The sequence below is a fragment of the Pinus tabuliformis genome, chromosome 5_1 (assembly GCF_031772625.1).
Source record: "Pinus tabuliformis cultivar Carrire ecotype Pingquan chromosome 5_1, CPIR1, whole genome shotgun sequence".
NCBI classification, from domain to species: domain Eukaryota; kingdom Viridiplantae; phylum Streptophyta; class Pinopsida; order Pinales; family Pinaceae; genus Pinus; species Pinus tabuliformis.
The window spans coordinates 154,888,815-154,904,023 of record NC_142305.1 but is presented as its reverse complement, the minus strand read 5'-3'; positions in this window follow the sequence as shown (position 1 = coordinate 154,904,023).

The window sequence follows — 15,209 nt, the reverse complement described above, 5'->3', positions numbered from 1 at the left end:
TTTAGAAACCATCCCAAATGCATAGGAAATATCAGGTAGGGTGTGTGTTAAATAGAGTAAACTTCCAACGAGTTAGCAGTACAATGCAGGATCCACCCAAGATGTGGTGCAATTGGAGGTAACGGAGTAGTTGTAGGCTTACAATCAGCCATACTAAAATGTTGAAGTAAATAAGGAGCATATTTTTTCTAGAAGGTGGTGATTCCTTTTGAAGATTGGGGAACCTACAAGCCAAACAAGTAGTGTAGTAGCAAATTGTCCCATCAACGCTTCCATAACATTTTGAATCATAATTGAAGAACTCCCTATGAGGATTAGATCATCCACATACAAAAATAGAATCAATAAATTAGATCCCTATCCAAGGAAAATTTTAGGGGCTAATATTCGTAGGTGGGCTAATTTTCCATGGTTTTTCCAAAAAAAAAAAAGATTCCCAATTTCCAATTTTTTCTAAAAATGATTTTCCCAAGTTTTATAATATAAAATTATTTTACCTTAAAGCTTGTGAAAATTATATAGAGACTATAAATAAAATATTCTAAATTTGAATACTTTTACAAAGATATCATCAAATATTTTATAGTTTGCATATAGGGGACTTGTAAGATTCGCTAGTGTTTCTAATCTTTAAGAAAATTTTCCATCCTTAATATTGTTGTTGTCCCCATCTCTTAGTGTAGACTGTCTGATCAGAGTGACAATGATTAAACCTTGAAGAAAGCAGAAAATTGTCTATCTTCTCATACCAAGCTCTAGGAGCTTGTTTGAGACCATACAAGGATCGTTGAAGTCTATAAACAAGTGAAGGGTCCTGCACAAAACCAAGGGGTTGCCCCATGTAAATCTCCTCATGTAGATTACCATGCAGAAAGGCACTCTTTACACCCATCTGGTAGATTGACCAGCCTTGCGAGGTTGCGAGAGAAAGCATAAGAAGAATAAAATCCATCTTGGTGACAAGGGTGAAATTCTCATAATAGTCAATTCCTTCATCTTGTGAAAATTCCTTAGCCACAAAATGCGCTTTATGTTTGACTACAGATCCATTTGATGCATATTTGGTTTTGTAGACCCACTTGCAAAAGACCAAGTTATGTCCCTTTGGAAGAGGAACAAGATCCCAAGTATGATTTTTCATCAAAGGAGAATACTCTTCTATCATCATAGTATGATTTCTCATCAAAGGAGAATACTCTTCTATCATCACAGCTTCCCACTTAGGTTTTCCAACAACATCAGAAAATTGTTGTGGATCTTTTGAAATGGAATTACTCAAAAGAGAGATTCCTCCACCGTTGTTGTTGATATGAGGCTAGATACTGAAATCAATCGTGTGACTTCGTGTCATAGCCAAATCTATTAGGACGCTTTCTCTTGCGAAGGCTCATTCTCAAGAATTATTAGGAACATATTGATCCTATACGAATTTTACTACTACTAATGGTATATTTTCTTCTAGTTGAGGAACTTTAATAGATTTTTCTTCTTCAGAAACATCACAGTGATTAGAACCATAATCAATAATTGAGAATGAGGTAGAAGGGGAAGAGGATAACCATGATTGTTATTTTTACCAAAATGAGCATATGCTTCAGAACAACACTTCCTTAAGGGTAGGATCAAAGAGTCGATAAGCTTTCATGTCATCACAATAACCAACAAATATCAATTACTGACTTTTCTTTACCATGGATTTGTTTTTTTCATCTCGAATTAACACCCAAGTAGGACTGCCAAATACCCTGAAAGAAGAGGTATCAAGCTTCTCATGTGTCCAAGCTTCCATTAGAGTCATATTTTGAACTTTCTTATGAGGCATCTTGTTTTGAATGTAACTAACACAATTAACTGCTTCAACCCAAAAGGTAGGTGCCAAGTTCTTAGACTGATCATGCAATTAGCCATCTCCTTAAATGTTCTATTATTCCTTTAAGCTACGCCATTTTTCTTAGGGGTGTAGGGAACATAATGTTGATGAAGAATGCCATGTTCTCTACAAAAAACTTGAAATGCCTTATTGACATATTTCCCCCCATTATCAGTGCATAGCTTTTTAATGGAGCATGAAGGTTGTTTCTCAATAAGAGCCTTAGATGTCTTGAAGGTTGCAAAGACTTCACTCTTGTACTTGATAAAATACACCCAAGAGTACTGTGAAAAATCATCAATAAAAGTTAATGCATATTTGGCCTCTGAAAAAGGAGTTGAAAATGTCATTAAATCATTATGCACCAACTCAAGAGGTGATTTTGTCCTTGAGGCTTTCCCTTTAGGAAATGGATTTTGGTGTTGTTTTCCAAGAGTGCAATCTGCACACACTCCATTAGTACAAGAAACCTTTGGAAGACCTGAAACCAAATTTTGAGTGTACATCTGCTGCAAATATCTATAATTTAGATGGCCAAATCATTCATGTCAAAGCTTACTCAATGAATCAACATGAGCTATAAAAAAAGAAGCAAAGGAAGCTTGAAAGTAGACAAACTTATATAATCTACAGCCATCATCAACTTTTCCAATAACAATAACAACTGTGGAATCATGTAGTTCTCTAATAACTACTTGATTTAGAGAAAAACCCACTGTTTTCCCATCACTAAATGACAAATATGATAAATGGACAATAAATTTGCAAAAAAATTCAAGGACCAGGAGCACATTGTTAATGCACCAACTGGTCATCTATACAGTGCCTGATCCCAAAATGTCAAGTTGTATAGAGCCACCAATTGCAATTTGTGAGATGTTGATATGAGATGTAGAAGGAAGAAAATCTTGACAAGGAGTCATATGGTGGGATTACCTTGAATCAAGTATCCAATTATCTGTACATTTACATATGACTTGCGTTGATAAAGCATGTCCTTTTCTTATTGAAATATTGTGCTTCTTCACAGCCTCTTCTAAGACATCCAACTTTTTCCAACATCTTACTTAAATATGTCTCTGTTTGCCACAAAAGGTACAAGATCCATCTGTTTTGGTCTTCTTCTTTTCCTATTTTCTCTATGTCTTTGAGGAGGATCCTTCATTTTGAGAAATTGGAGGAGAAGACTTAGTATTCTACTTAGGCTTGGAGGGAGACTCACGAGCTCGTGCATAATTTTTCTTTTGTTGAGACCAAATTTTATGCTAACTTTTGGAGTAACTATGATCCACCAAAGCTTGATTTGAAGAGTTAGAGAGAACATCTAGTTGCTTGAGCTTAGATTAATCTTGTATGAAACAATCACAAAATATATAAAAGTCGGGCTTTTGAAATTTGTCACCAAGGGCATCCCTTGCTACATAGAAGGTAGATGGAAAAACTTGAAAATGCCCCTTTAGTTTTGACAAGATCAAGAAAATACATTCAACGTCCTTTTTATCCATGCCACATGCTTTTAATTAAGACAACAAAGACCTAAATTGAGCAAGATACTCAATAGAGGCATGCTCATCAAGTACAAGGGCACTCCTCAATAGAGGCATGCTCATCAAGTACAAGTGCAAATAATTTAATTTCAAATTCTAAAGCATGGAGCTCATTGACACCTCCAAATACATAGGCTAGTTTATCCCAACTTTCTTTGGGTGTGTTACATTCTTCAAGATGAAATAATAGGTTGTCCGAAACATGCAATCCAACTAGCTCCATGGCTTCATCTAGTTTATTCTTGTAAGCAAATCTTTCAACTTCTTTTGTAAAATTCCGTGGGTTTTCACTTAATGTTTGTCACAACTCCTTGGATTATAGCGGTTGTTGCATTTTTCTTCTCCAAGTATGATAATTATACCATGTAAGTAACTCTATTATCCTTACCTCTGCCATAATATCAAAACTCCGAGTTTACAACAACTACAATAGGATGCCCAAAAAAACTTGTCAAAATCTCTTTTTACACTCGTAAAAAAATTACTAATAAATTTTGCCGAATTCTCCTTTTAACACTGAAAAAATTTCTAAACCTTTTGCCCTACATAATAACTTACTTTCTTTCTTTATTAAGTGTTTCTTCCCTTTCTAAAACAAAAATAATTTTAATGAGGAAAAATAAAATGAGAAAATTAAACCCTTTATTTCGACTATATGCTTTTCTCCCCCCTCTTTTTTTTTTTAATGAATGTGTGCAAGTCAATGATGGAAAAATTTAACCTTGAGAACTTACAGTTTCTCTATGTGTGTCATTCAAAGCCAAAGAAGAGCTACACTAATATCACTAGCCTTTCCCCGCTCCCGAGATAGATGTACAGGGCCTTCCACCACCCTTACAAACCATTGATAAAAATTCTCAAACTTCACTATAACTGATTGGTTAAGTGCAGAGCGACGCCTTTGATGTGGTTATTGTCAGCTCTGAAGATTCCAAAACTGCCTTCTTGTTGTAACACAAACGTTGCATAGAGGTTATATGCTTTTGCATTGTTTATTACTATTACTACTCTTATTTAATTTATTTGTATTACTTTCTAATTAATTAGTATGGGAAGTGTGTAACGTACCTTTTCTTATTTTCATTTGGTATTAGACTCTTATCACTTTATATATATTTTTTATTTTATTTATTTTATATTATTTTATTGTTATTATTTAATATCTAAATTTTGAGTACAAGGAAATATTGTTGTAGGGAAATGGTGAGTATATTTAGATTTTTAATGAACAAGTTTAATGGCACTTAGCTTTGGAGTGTAGATGCTCAAGATGAAAGATCTTCTAGTAAATCAAAATTTATGGGTTGGAATCAAACCCTCTAGAGTATAAAAGACAAATAGTGGGTGGCTTTGGAGAGAAAGGTAAAATGCCTTATTAGGGTTTGTTTGGTTGGTTGGATATTACTAAATGTTCATAAAGAAAAAACTACAACCCTTTGAAAGAAGTTGGGGATTTTATCAAGTTAAATCTTCGGTTAATAAACTTTCCCTATGGAAAAAGTTGTTTTCCTTGAGAATTAACAATAATAATTATGTAGCCAAGTGCTCAAATGCATTTTGATATTGTTGTGACCCAATTGATCTTAGTAAGAGATAATATGGATGACAAGAATTATTGTATAACCCTTTCGTATTCTTTGCCTCATTAATGGGTGTAACATACCCAACAACCATATATACTATTATGGTGGTGAGTTGCTTAAAAATTCCTGACACCATCTTAATAATTAACTCTAACACTAATTTGTAATGTCCCCAATTTAGAAGAAAGATAAAATTGAAAATTATTTTATTTATTTCTTTATATAAACTGAAACAATGACTCAAACTTATAAGCATATAATTTACTTACACACATATAATTTACTTTTGATAGCCAAACTCATTACTTAGGATTCATAATATCTTGAAAGTAATTCCAAATTACAATGTAATAAGACATCAAATATAATGATAACATCTTCATTGGATTAGTAAAAAAAAAAATCTAATTCTCTACTTCACAACAATTATTCAACTCATTATTTATGAATTGAATCTTGAAATAAAACTATTAATATTGATATTACTCATAAACACACACTTTTGAGCATAAGATCTAAATTAGAACAAAACTTGAATTTGAGTTCTTGAATAATGCAAATCCTAATATGAGTTTAAATAAAATAACACAAAGGTTCAAATTTCATTATTACAAAATATAAACGTAGGATGTAAAACATGACATATTATGTTAAAATGTTACCCACAGTTATTGATAATTCAAAATGAATTTTTAAATTTAAAATTAGACCAAAGATTTAGAAACACATATTCTCATGTTGCAAATAAAAGTTAAATATAAAATCATATTTGGATATATAGTTACACAAAAATATAAATACTTATGGCTAAAATCGAAATTTTAAATGCAAAACCAAATTTCGATTCAAAATCCAAGAATACATACCCGTAAATACTTATGGTTAATTTCTTTGGATGTGGCTCATGGAGGAGATCGGTGGTTGCTATGTCCAGGGAAACATTTTTCTAAGCAAATCCACCTGAAGGGATCATTTCTAGTTGGCTAATTAATATAGCCTAACCTCGAGAGCATTGAGAAGAATTGACATCGTAACTTCTCAATAATGAGGTGCTTTAATGATGGGAACTCGACCAATTGAAATAACCCTCAGAGCTTACTTATGGTTTAAAAAAATCATTTTTGCACTTAATAATAAAAATCATATACCCACAAACACTTATGGCTAAAAATGAAATATTAGTTATAAAATCAGACTTGGATTCAAAGTCTAGAAACAAATACAAATTAATATTTTAGATTGAAAATGAATTTTTAAGCACAAAATCAAACTTGGATTCAAGGTCCAAAAGCACATATAGCTAAAAATGAAACATTAAATACAAATTCAAATTTGGATACAAAATCCAAAAACACATATGGATAAACACTTATGGTTACACATGTCATTTTATCTATTATTCATAATAGTTTAACCTTGGATACAACTCCCACTAGAGCTAAACAAAAATATGATTATATCATTTTTTTGGTCTTAAGAATATTTCAAAATAAGAAAACACACCAATTTAGAAAGGTAGTTAGTTTTGAAAATATCTCTCACATCAACTAGGTCTATCCAAGTCCTAAATAATAGGAAGGGACCACTGGAACTATTTATCACACCCAAGACAAGTAGGAAATATATACTCAAAGACTATTATGTGCACACTACTAAATTAAATTCATTTCATAAGTATCTTATCTTAGGTGTTTATGCCCAAATAATTTCTATTGAAAAGTATGCAACAAGAAATGCTAAATTTATGAAGTGCTAAAAATAGAACTGCTAAAAATAACACTTCTAAAAATAGCAGTTTGCCCAATTAGCATTTTGGCCACCTTGGGTGAGAGGTGAAACTGCTAAAAATAGCATCTTCTAAAAATAACATTTCTGGGTCCCTTCCTATTTATAGCAATCCCTGATCTATCTATAGGAAGTAAATTCGAATTTGGTCTTACTAGTAGTTTGGAATATTAATTAATTAATTCTCCATGAGTTAATTAGTTAAGGAAAAGCAAACTTGAAGTCTTTGTGAGAACATGCAATTATTTCTCCACTAATTGGGGAATATGTCCTTGATTTGCTCCACTGATTGAGGAATTAAGGATGAGTTCTATATTGAGAGGATTAGTTGACTTAGTTTAACTTAGTCAAGTTCATTTAGATTAATTTAACAAGTTGTTAAATTAATAAGATACAGTTTTTTGATGCTTGCATGCATGTGACAACTATTATTTTCATATAACTAAGTATTCTCTCGTGGATAACTAATGCATGGCAGTTCAGATAGAGACTCAATTGAGATCAAAGAAGGGACAATGTACTATTAGTTGGATGCATATTTTTCCTATAAAGGAAGCTCATCCATGATGAGGATTTATCTCCTTCAAGTTTGTTCAATTAGATGAGAGGTTAGTGAGTGTGTGAAGAGGCCAATTCACACAGGTGGCAACACTGGACCCCAAGGAAATTGCACAAGGAAATAGGAGGCTTGGAGGGCAGAGGAGAAGGTTTGTGAGAAGCCTTTAACTGTCTATGAGCAGCAGAGGGATTGTACTGAGAGTTGCATAGCTTTCAAGCTAAGGCTTTGTGTAATCCGGACTATATTTCCACTTGTATGATAATACAGAGATGGGGTTTAGGCAGGTGCTTTCCCCAGGTAAATTCTTCTGTGTTATTTGTGATTGATTCCTTCTTATCAGTTATATGTGTTCTTATTGACGTTGCTCATGGTTGATTAAGCTTCCACTAAATTGTTTGTAGAAGTAGATCAAGTGTTTTTCTTTAGTACATTTCATTACCAGGTTGATCTATAGGTGGGAAATTTCTACATGGTATCAGAGCTCGCTGATTTGTAGAAAAAGTTCTACATGGTATCAAAGCTAGCTGATTTGTAGGAAAAATTCTACAAAATTCTACATGGTATTAGAGCTAATTGATGTGTAAGAAAAATCCTACAAAATTCTATAATTTCCACAACAACTATATGTAATTATTCATTTTATTTCAACCGTTGACACATTTCTATAAAATGTGTTTTAGTATAGCCATTATCACGTTTTTACACACTTGGTAAGTATACATCTTATTACATTCGTTGACACATTTCTACAAACACTTTACACACATAGATTTTATTATAATAGTTGACACATACATTCTACGAATACTTTACAAGCATATATTTGATTATAATCAATGTAGACCAACACACAAAAGCATTTGAAAGTCAAATGTAAAAACTTCTTATTGTATCAACCAAGGTAGTCTAGTTAGAGGCAAGGTGAAACAGACTAGAGTTTCGTCCACTATGTAGAAGAAGTTAGAGTAGTGAAGAAATGTTGAAACCCTACCCACCAAAACCAGTAGGATGAGTTTCACATTGAGATATATGCACAAAGAAATAAACCCTAACTACACAAATGACTTTGGAGCAAAGAATCAAGTCCACAGAGACAAATCCCGAGGAGTATTGTTGGAGACCACACACATAGTCAATTCTATGTGGTAGTGTATCTGGAAGTGAAACCAACTACCAAAATCTGTGTCAAAAATAGATTTTGTGGGTACACTCCACAAATTTCAGGTGAGGTCAAGGGAAAACGCATACACTATGCCATTTTGAATAGTTTTAGGTGAAAATGGGGTTGTGAATATATATATATATAATATATATATATATATATATATATATATATATATAATATATATATATATATATATATAATATATATATATAATATATATATATAATTAATTGATATATTAAATTTTTTTATTTGGACGAAGATTTTATGTAAAGAATAATGGTGAATGCTAAATTTTAAGTTGAAAATTTTAAATGGAAAAATTAATTTTCAGTTGTGGAAATTAAAAATGTGGGATCTACTAGTACAATAAGGGTTGCATAAGGCATGAGGTTATAGGAGCAAGAATCTTGCTACAATGATAGATGATGAATGGGTGGACCTAGATGCCAAAGCACTCTATACAATTTGTTTGTGTCTTGTTGATGATGTTTTATTCAACATTTTTAGAGAAGTGATAGTTGTAGGCTTATGGATCAAGTTGGAAGGTTTGTACATGAAAATATCCTTAACAAATTGGGTCTACTTAAAGAGGTTGTTGTATAGCTTGACGATGACAAAAGATATGGAAATTACAGATCACCTAATTGTGTTCAATATTCTTATTTACTAGTTAAATAGTATATATGTCAAACTCGATGGCGAAGATAAGGAAATTACATTATTGTATTCATTGCCTGAATTTTGGGACCATTTTAAAACTCCACCAACTTAAGAACAATTGAGACTTTTGAATTTGATGTTGTTGTTAGTGCTCTATTATATGAATATGTGAGAAGGATTTCAAGTCAAAACCTCAATGCTAGAAGCAAGGTGGTTAGAGGTCACTCTAGAGAGAAATGAGATAAATCAAGAGGTACATCTATGATCCAGGTCCGGGTGTGACGAAGGACCTTTCCAAGACCTTTTACTTTCGTGATGTGTTAAAATTGATTTTTAAAAGAACATTAAAAAAAATACAGCTGCATTATGTGAATAAGAGGAACATAACAATCATTAGAACATGAGAACAAAAGATGTTGATAACAGAGTTCGTCCAGGAGGGACTATGTCTCCGGACCCCGGTGTCAAGATGGTGTAGGCCGCTGCATTATGTGTTGTCAATAAAGATGATGTACACAGAGATGATGTCTCGATCATACAAGGAAGAATGCCCTCATGTAGGAGTGGCTCTAAGAGATGTTCCACAGCTAGAACTCTCAATCAAAAGACTCCTATCAGTATGACACAAAAACAAGCATGGTGCGCATCCCGCCAACATGGCACAAAAGGGATGTCAAAGCAAAACACATGCATGACGACAACAAGAGTATCCCAACAACATACAACAAGGGATCTCAAAGCATAACATAAAGAGTTATGACAGAAAGTACATCACATAGAAAGATTCCGCATCAAATCAAGCAAGGAATCATGACAACATGTAATAAACAATATCCTACATCAACATCAATTATGGATCTGTACAACATAATGCAGAAAGAAGAAGTACATGAACATGACGAATCATATACCTCACAACCAAGGGCCATCTGAAGCAAAGGCTGTCAAAGTGCTGAAGCTCGCTGAAACATCGATCTCACATCATCGATCACAAGAAGAAGATTGTTCACACATGAAGATGAACATCTGCACTGGCATTTATAAAAGTGATTGAAAGAATAAATGAGAGAAAGACAAATCTAAATACACCATTAGATTTGTGGCGTCAAATAGTGCTAAAACGACTATCCAAAATCTGAATTCTGAGAATTTGAAAATTTAAAGCTAAAGGAATCTTTTAGATTCCCTCGGGATTCCTCAAAAACTCTGATTCAGGAATGAGCTGAAAATCCGTTGCTCAGATTTCAAATCTTATTTCACCATTAGGATCCATGCAAAAAACCATGAAAAACAAGTATAAACTTGACCATATTCTGACAAAGTGAAATTTTACCTCTTTGGGAAAATTTCATGGCTCATGGTTTCACTCCTTGTTTTTGCTGAAATCATGGTTCCACGTGATGACAGAAAAATGCAGGCCTGAATAAAAGACAACACCGTTGCGCTCGTGGCGATGCGAGGTGTAAAAACCATATAAATATTCTCAATTTCTAAGAAGTTGAAAATTTTGCTCTCCTGCAAAATTCATGGTTCCTGCATTAAAAAATTATTAAACTAGCTCGATTTGTGTGCCTACCTTCTGCCTCGAAATCTGTGCAGTGCTCCTCCTCCTTCTGCCCTGAGTAAAACACTAAGTTTATATAATATTCCTGGTGAAGTTACCAAAATGTTGGTTTGGTGTAGTGGTAAAACATAGGTTTTTGTTGAAGGAGGTCATGAGATCAAATCCTATCTTTCTATTTTTATCTTGTATTGGTTTCATAACCCAACTGTCATTTAATATTGCCACATTTTTCCAAAACTTGTTTGGTAAATAGTAACTATTTAAAATTTTATAACCAAACTTTTACTATATACGCACTTCATGATATAACCATTTAATAATAGTGCTAGGCTCTTGACATAACGGCGGCGGGTATGGTGGCGCGTTGTTATAAAGTTCCATGCTCGAATTTGTGTGGGCCATAAACTATGTAATATTCCACCATACATTTGGCTATATATGTTTATAAAATGGTTGCATTTAACTATATATATATTCCCACATATTCCCACATATGCGTATGGAAGGTGGGATATATATATATATATATATATATATATATATAAACTTTTTCCCAACTTTAGTTAACATAAAACTTTGTTTGGTTGGGTATGGTTATATAGTCGATTTGATAACTATATTAAACCATTTTTATTATATGAATTTTTTAACCCAAAATGATTTTTGTTGCTTGTGCAGGTTTAGGAGGCCACTGGAGGGATGCCAAGTGTCATACCAAACTTTTAATAGCTCTATCTTTTGCATACGAGCTCAGATTGACGAACCGTTCCCGCCACCGTGATCAGGTAGACAATCCCCTTCAACTGATGCCACCAAATTCTCCTTTTTTCCATTTTGAATTTCAAGCCTTATCCATCCTCTTAGTGTCTTGAGATCCTCCTGGATCAATCTATGTAAAATTTAGAAGGAAAAAGAGTAAATTTAGATGTTGGTTCTCCAAAAAATCAGGGAATCTCAAGAAGGACTACTAAAAGAGGCAGGAATCCAAGGAAGACTAATGAAAGGAGGCAAATCTAGTTGAATTACATTTAGGTATGATCGATGAAGTATTTTCAATTTGTAATGTTCCTAAATATTATGAAGATTGCCTATTATATACCGACACATGTATCTCATTATATGTGTCCATTTAAAAATGGGTTTTCAACATATGAGTATTTGATGGTGGATTTTTCCTTATGGGTAATGAATATATCTTGTAAGAATGTTTGGTTTGGGAGTTCCAAAGTCAAGATGTTTGATGGGATCATAAGAACATTAATAAATGCGAGACATGTACCTGAATTAAATAAATATTTAATTTCTTTGGGAGCATTGAACTTTGGTGCTTATAAGTAGATAGGTCAAAGTGGAGCACTGAAAGTTTCCAAGTGAACTTTAGTGGTCCTAAATTTTATTAAGATAGGAAACCTTTACAAGCTAGATGGAAGTACTCTGATAAGTGAAGCAATAATGACATATGTGGAGGTGGTATAATCCACTCATTTATGGCAATAACGATTGGGTCATATGAGCGAGAAGGGACCATGAGTATTTATAAACCACAAGTGACTTCCAAACTTGAAATCTCTGAATTTATGTTTCTGGAAACATTTATATTTAGAAAACAATGTAGACAAAGATTTAAATCAGACAACCATAATAGTAAAGTTACTCTTGATTACATTCATTCAAATGTTTGGGGGACTGTTGTCTCTACTACAACACCCTCCAAATTTTGGAGCCTACTTATGATCATGCCATCCTTCATTTCAAGCCATTAAATCCATGTCCGATCATGTGATCTAAGTGTTCAAGTCTTCCTTTAGGGATCCTAAGTCTCAATCTACTTGCTTTCACATGCTTACCTCTTGATGTCTTCACACTCACACACCCTGAGACAGGCTAAGAACACTTCACAATGACAATATTATGCATTCTCTATTAGCAGTAATTGTGTAACTCTTGGTGCCAGGAATTGTGCAGTTCCTAGGGATAGTCACTATGCAGTCCTCAGTCATAATGAGTGTGCAGTTCTTACAGACAATGACTGCACAATTCCCTCAGGTAGTCACTGCACACTCCTTGTGAATAGATGACTGCAAAATTCCCTCAGGTAGTCACTGCGCACTCCTTGTGAATAGATGACTACACAATTCCCAGTGATAATGTAAGGGAATATCCTATAGTCACTGATTGTACACTCTTTGTTGACAGTGAGAGTGTACTTCTTCAAATCAGCCAATTCACCTTTGGCTCCTAGTTTCCCGACATGCTTTAAGCATGCTCGCCAATACTAACCCTAATTGCATGCCTTCTATCCTTATATAAATATTATATTCCATATCTCATCCTTATATTCATACTCGCTTTTGAGCTATGTGCACTGTTAAAGTATAAGGAGCGTTCTCCCACTCTTGGTTGAAAATGCGCTATCTTCTCAGTGAGTTTCTCAACTGTCACTTTTACTTTTGCAAGTGTCACTTTTTCTTTCTTTTTCTCTTACATGTGTAGATTTCTCTTGCTATATATTTTGTAAGTTTTTCTTTTGCCTAATCTCATTAGTGCATGTGTCGCTTGTGTTTTATTTGTGTTTGCAAGTGTTGTTTTCGATCTTGCATATGTTTCTTTTACTTGTTTTCATACATCTTAAGAGAACCATGGAACACCTCCTAGAGGAAGCTACAACACATTATCTTGCACTATTTGATGCTATTTATCATGATAAAATGTGCTAGACACATTCTTATGGCATAGCGCACCTTTTGGTTGTAGTTGACACTTGTGTCACCACTTGTATTTTAAGTGTCACAATCTTATGTTTTAACTGTCACACTGAGAAACACATGTTGATTTGTTTCCATTTCAAGGTACGAATGTTGATTTTTAGTACTATGCATATATTTACTTTGTATACATATATGTGATCCTTGTTTGGGACTTGTTTGGATGTCTTTCTCTCTCTTATTCCCCTGATCCCACACTTAGCCATTTTGAAGCTCTTCTTTGTCCTTGCATTTTACGCAAGTTATAAAAGCAATGAACACCCACCAAGTGATGATACACACACACTCTGAAACCTCACTGATGATATCCTTACCTTTTGAACTCACGCACTGAACACCTTTCAAGGATAGCCTCCTTCAACTAGGCATTGGGAAACCTCAGAGCACGGTAGCCCAACCCTCGTTGCTTACCTCTTTCCCTTGTCCAATAATTTGATCAGAGTATTGGGTGTAGTATATGGTAGATTAATGGACCAAGAATTAATTTCAATTTGATATCCATGGAATTCAAGGCGCAACACTGTTAATGCCAAAGAAAGACCTCAGGGACCTGAAAAACAAACCCTAGTCTGTTTTATCTGCTCACGCCTTGAGTTCCTGAACTAGTTAATCCCTTCTCTAATTTTTCACTCAAACAATCATAAGAAGAAAAACCCTAACTTCTACAAACACTAATCTTGTAGATACCAACAATTGAAAGAAAACTTGAAATAGAAAGCAAACATTGATTAAGAAGCAAACCCTAACTATTGACAATTGAAAGACAAACTCTAACTACTAACCAACTGGAAACCTGAGCATTTATTTATAACTAATTTGAACAACTATAAAATAAATCCTTTCACAAAACTCCAACCAATCCTATTATAATCCTGCACTTAATCCCATTATAGACTATCTCTATGTGAAATCAAAATAAACATAATTAAGATTCTAAATCTGTTAACTGTGCAATCACATAAATGTCTTCACTTAGATTGTGTATTCAAAGCTCTCTTTAAACCTACAAAAAGGTTGTAAAAAAAATCCATTCATGCTCTCATTTTATCAATTTTGGGAATGCTACAACTACTCATAAAAATTGACAATGGAAAGTTATTAAAGAGGACACTCTGCAGCATTAACCATTATTCGATTTACAAATAATCTAAAAACTTATATCCATGAATCTCGTTCATTATTAGAACTTACTACAATATAATTTGATTAGAGAAAGGAATTGCTTTTGTGTCGAATCTACATAAAATACAAAACATTTTAAAATATAATAGCGAACCTGCACTTTGTCCCTATTTTCTAAGTGCAACTCTAGGTAAATCGCAGAGATATCTTTGAATTCTAATTATGCACTTCAAATTATTGAGGGACCAGGCTCTTTTGAAGATAAATTACATGAAATTATTCTTAGATAGAACCTTTGTGTAACAAGTGTTCTATGAAAATATCCAAGGTCAACATAGGGCAAATGACTTGACAAAGGTTCCTGATCTCGACAGATTTTAGGCTCGATGCTCTTCTAATGTGCTTAAGTCATGATCTCAATGCAAATTAAGTATTCCAGCTCTAGAGATTGTGTTACCAAAAATACACTTCAATTCACTCCATAATTATAAAAATTCAAGAAAATATAGTTTATTGAAATCCCAAAGATGTGTTACTCCTGCATAATGATCTTTTGTCTTATAAAAGGAAGTAACACCAATATATG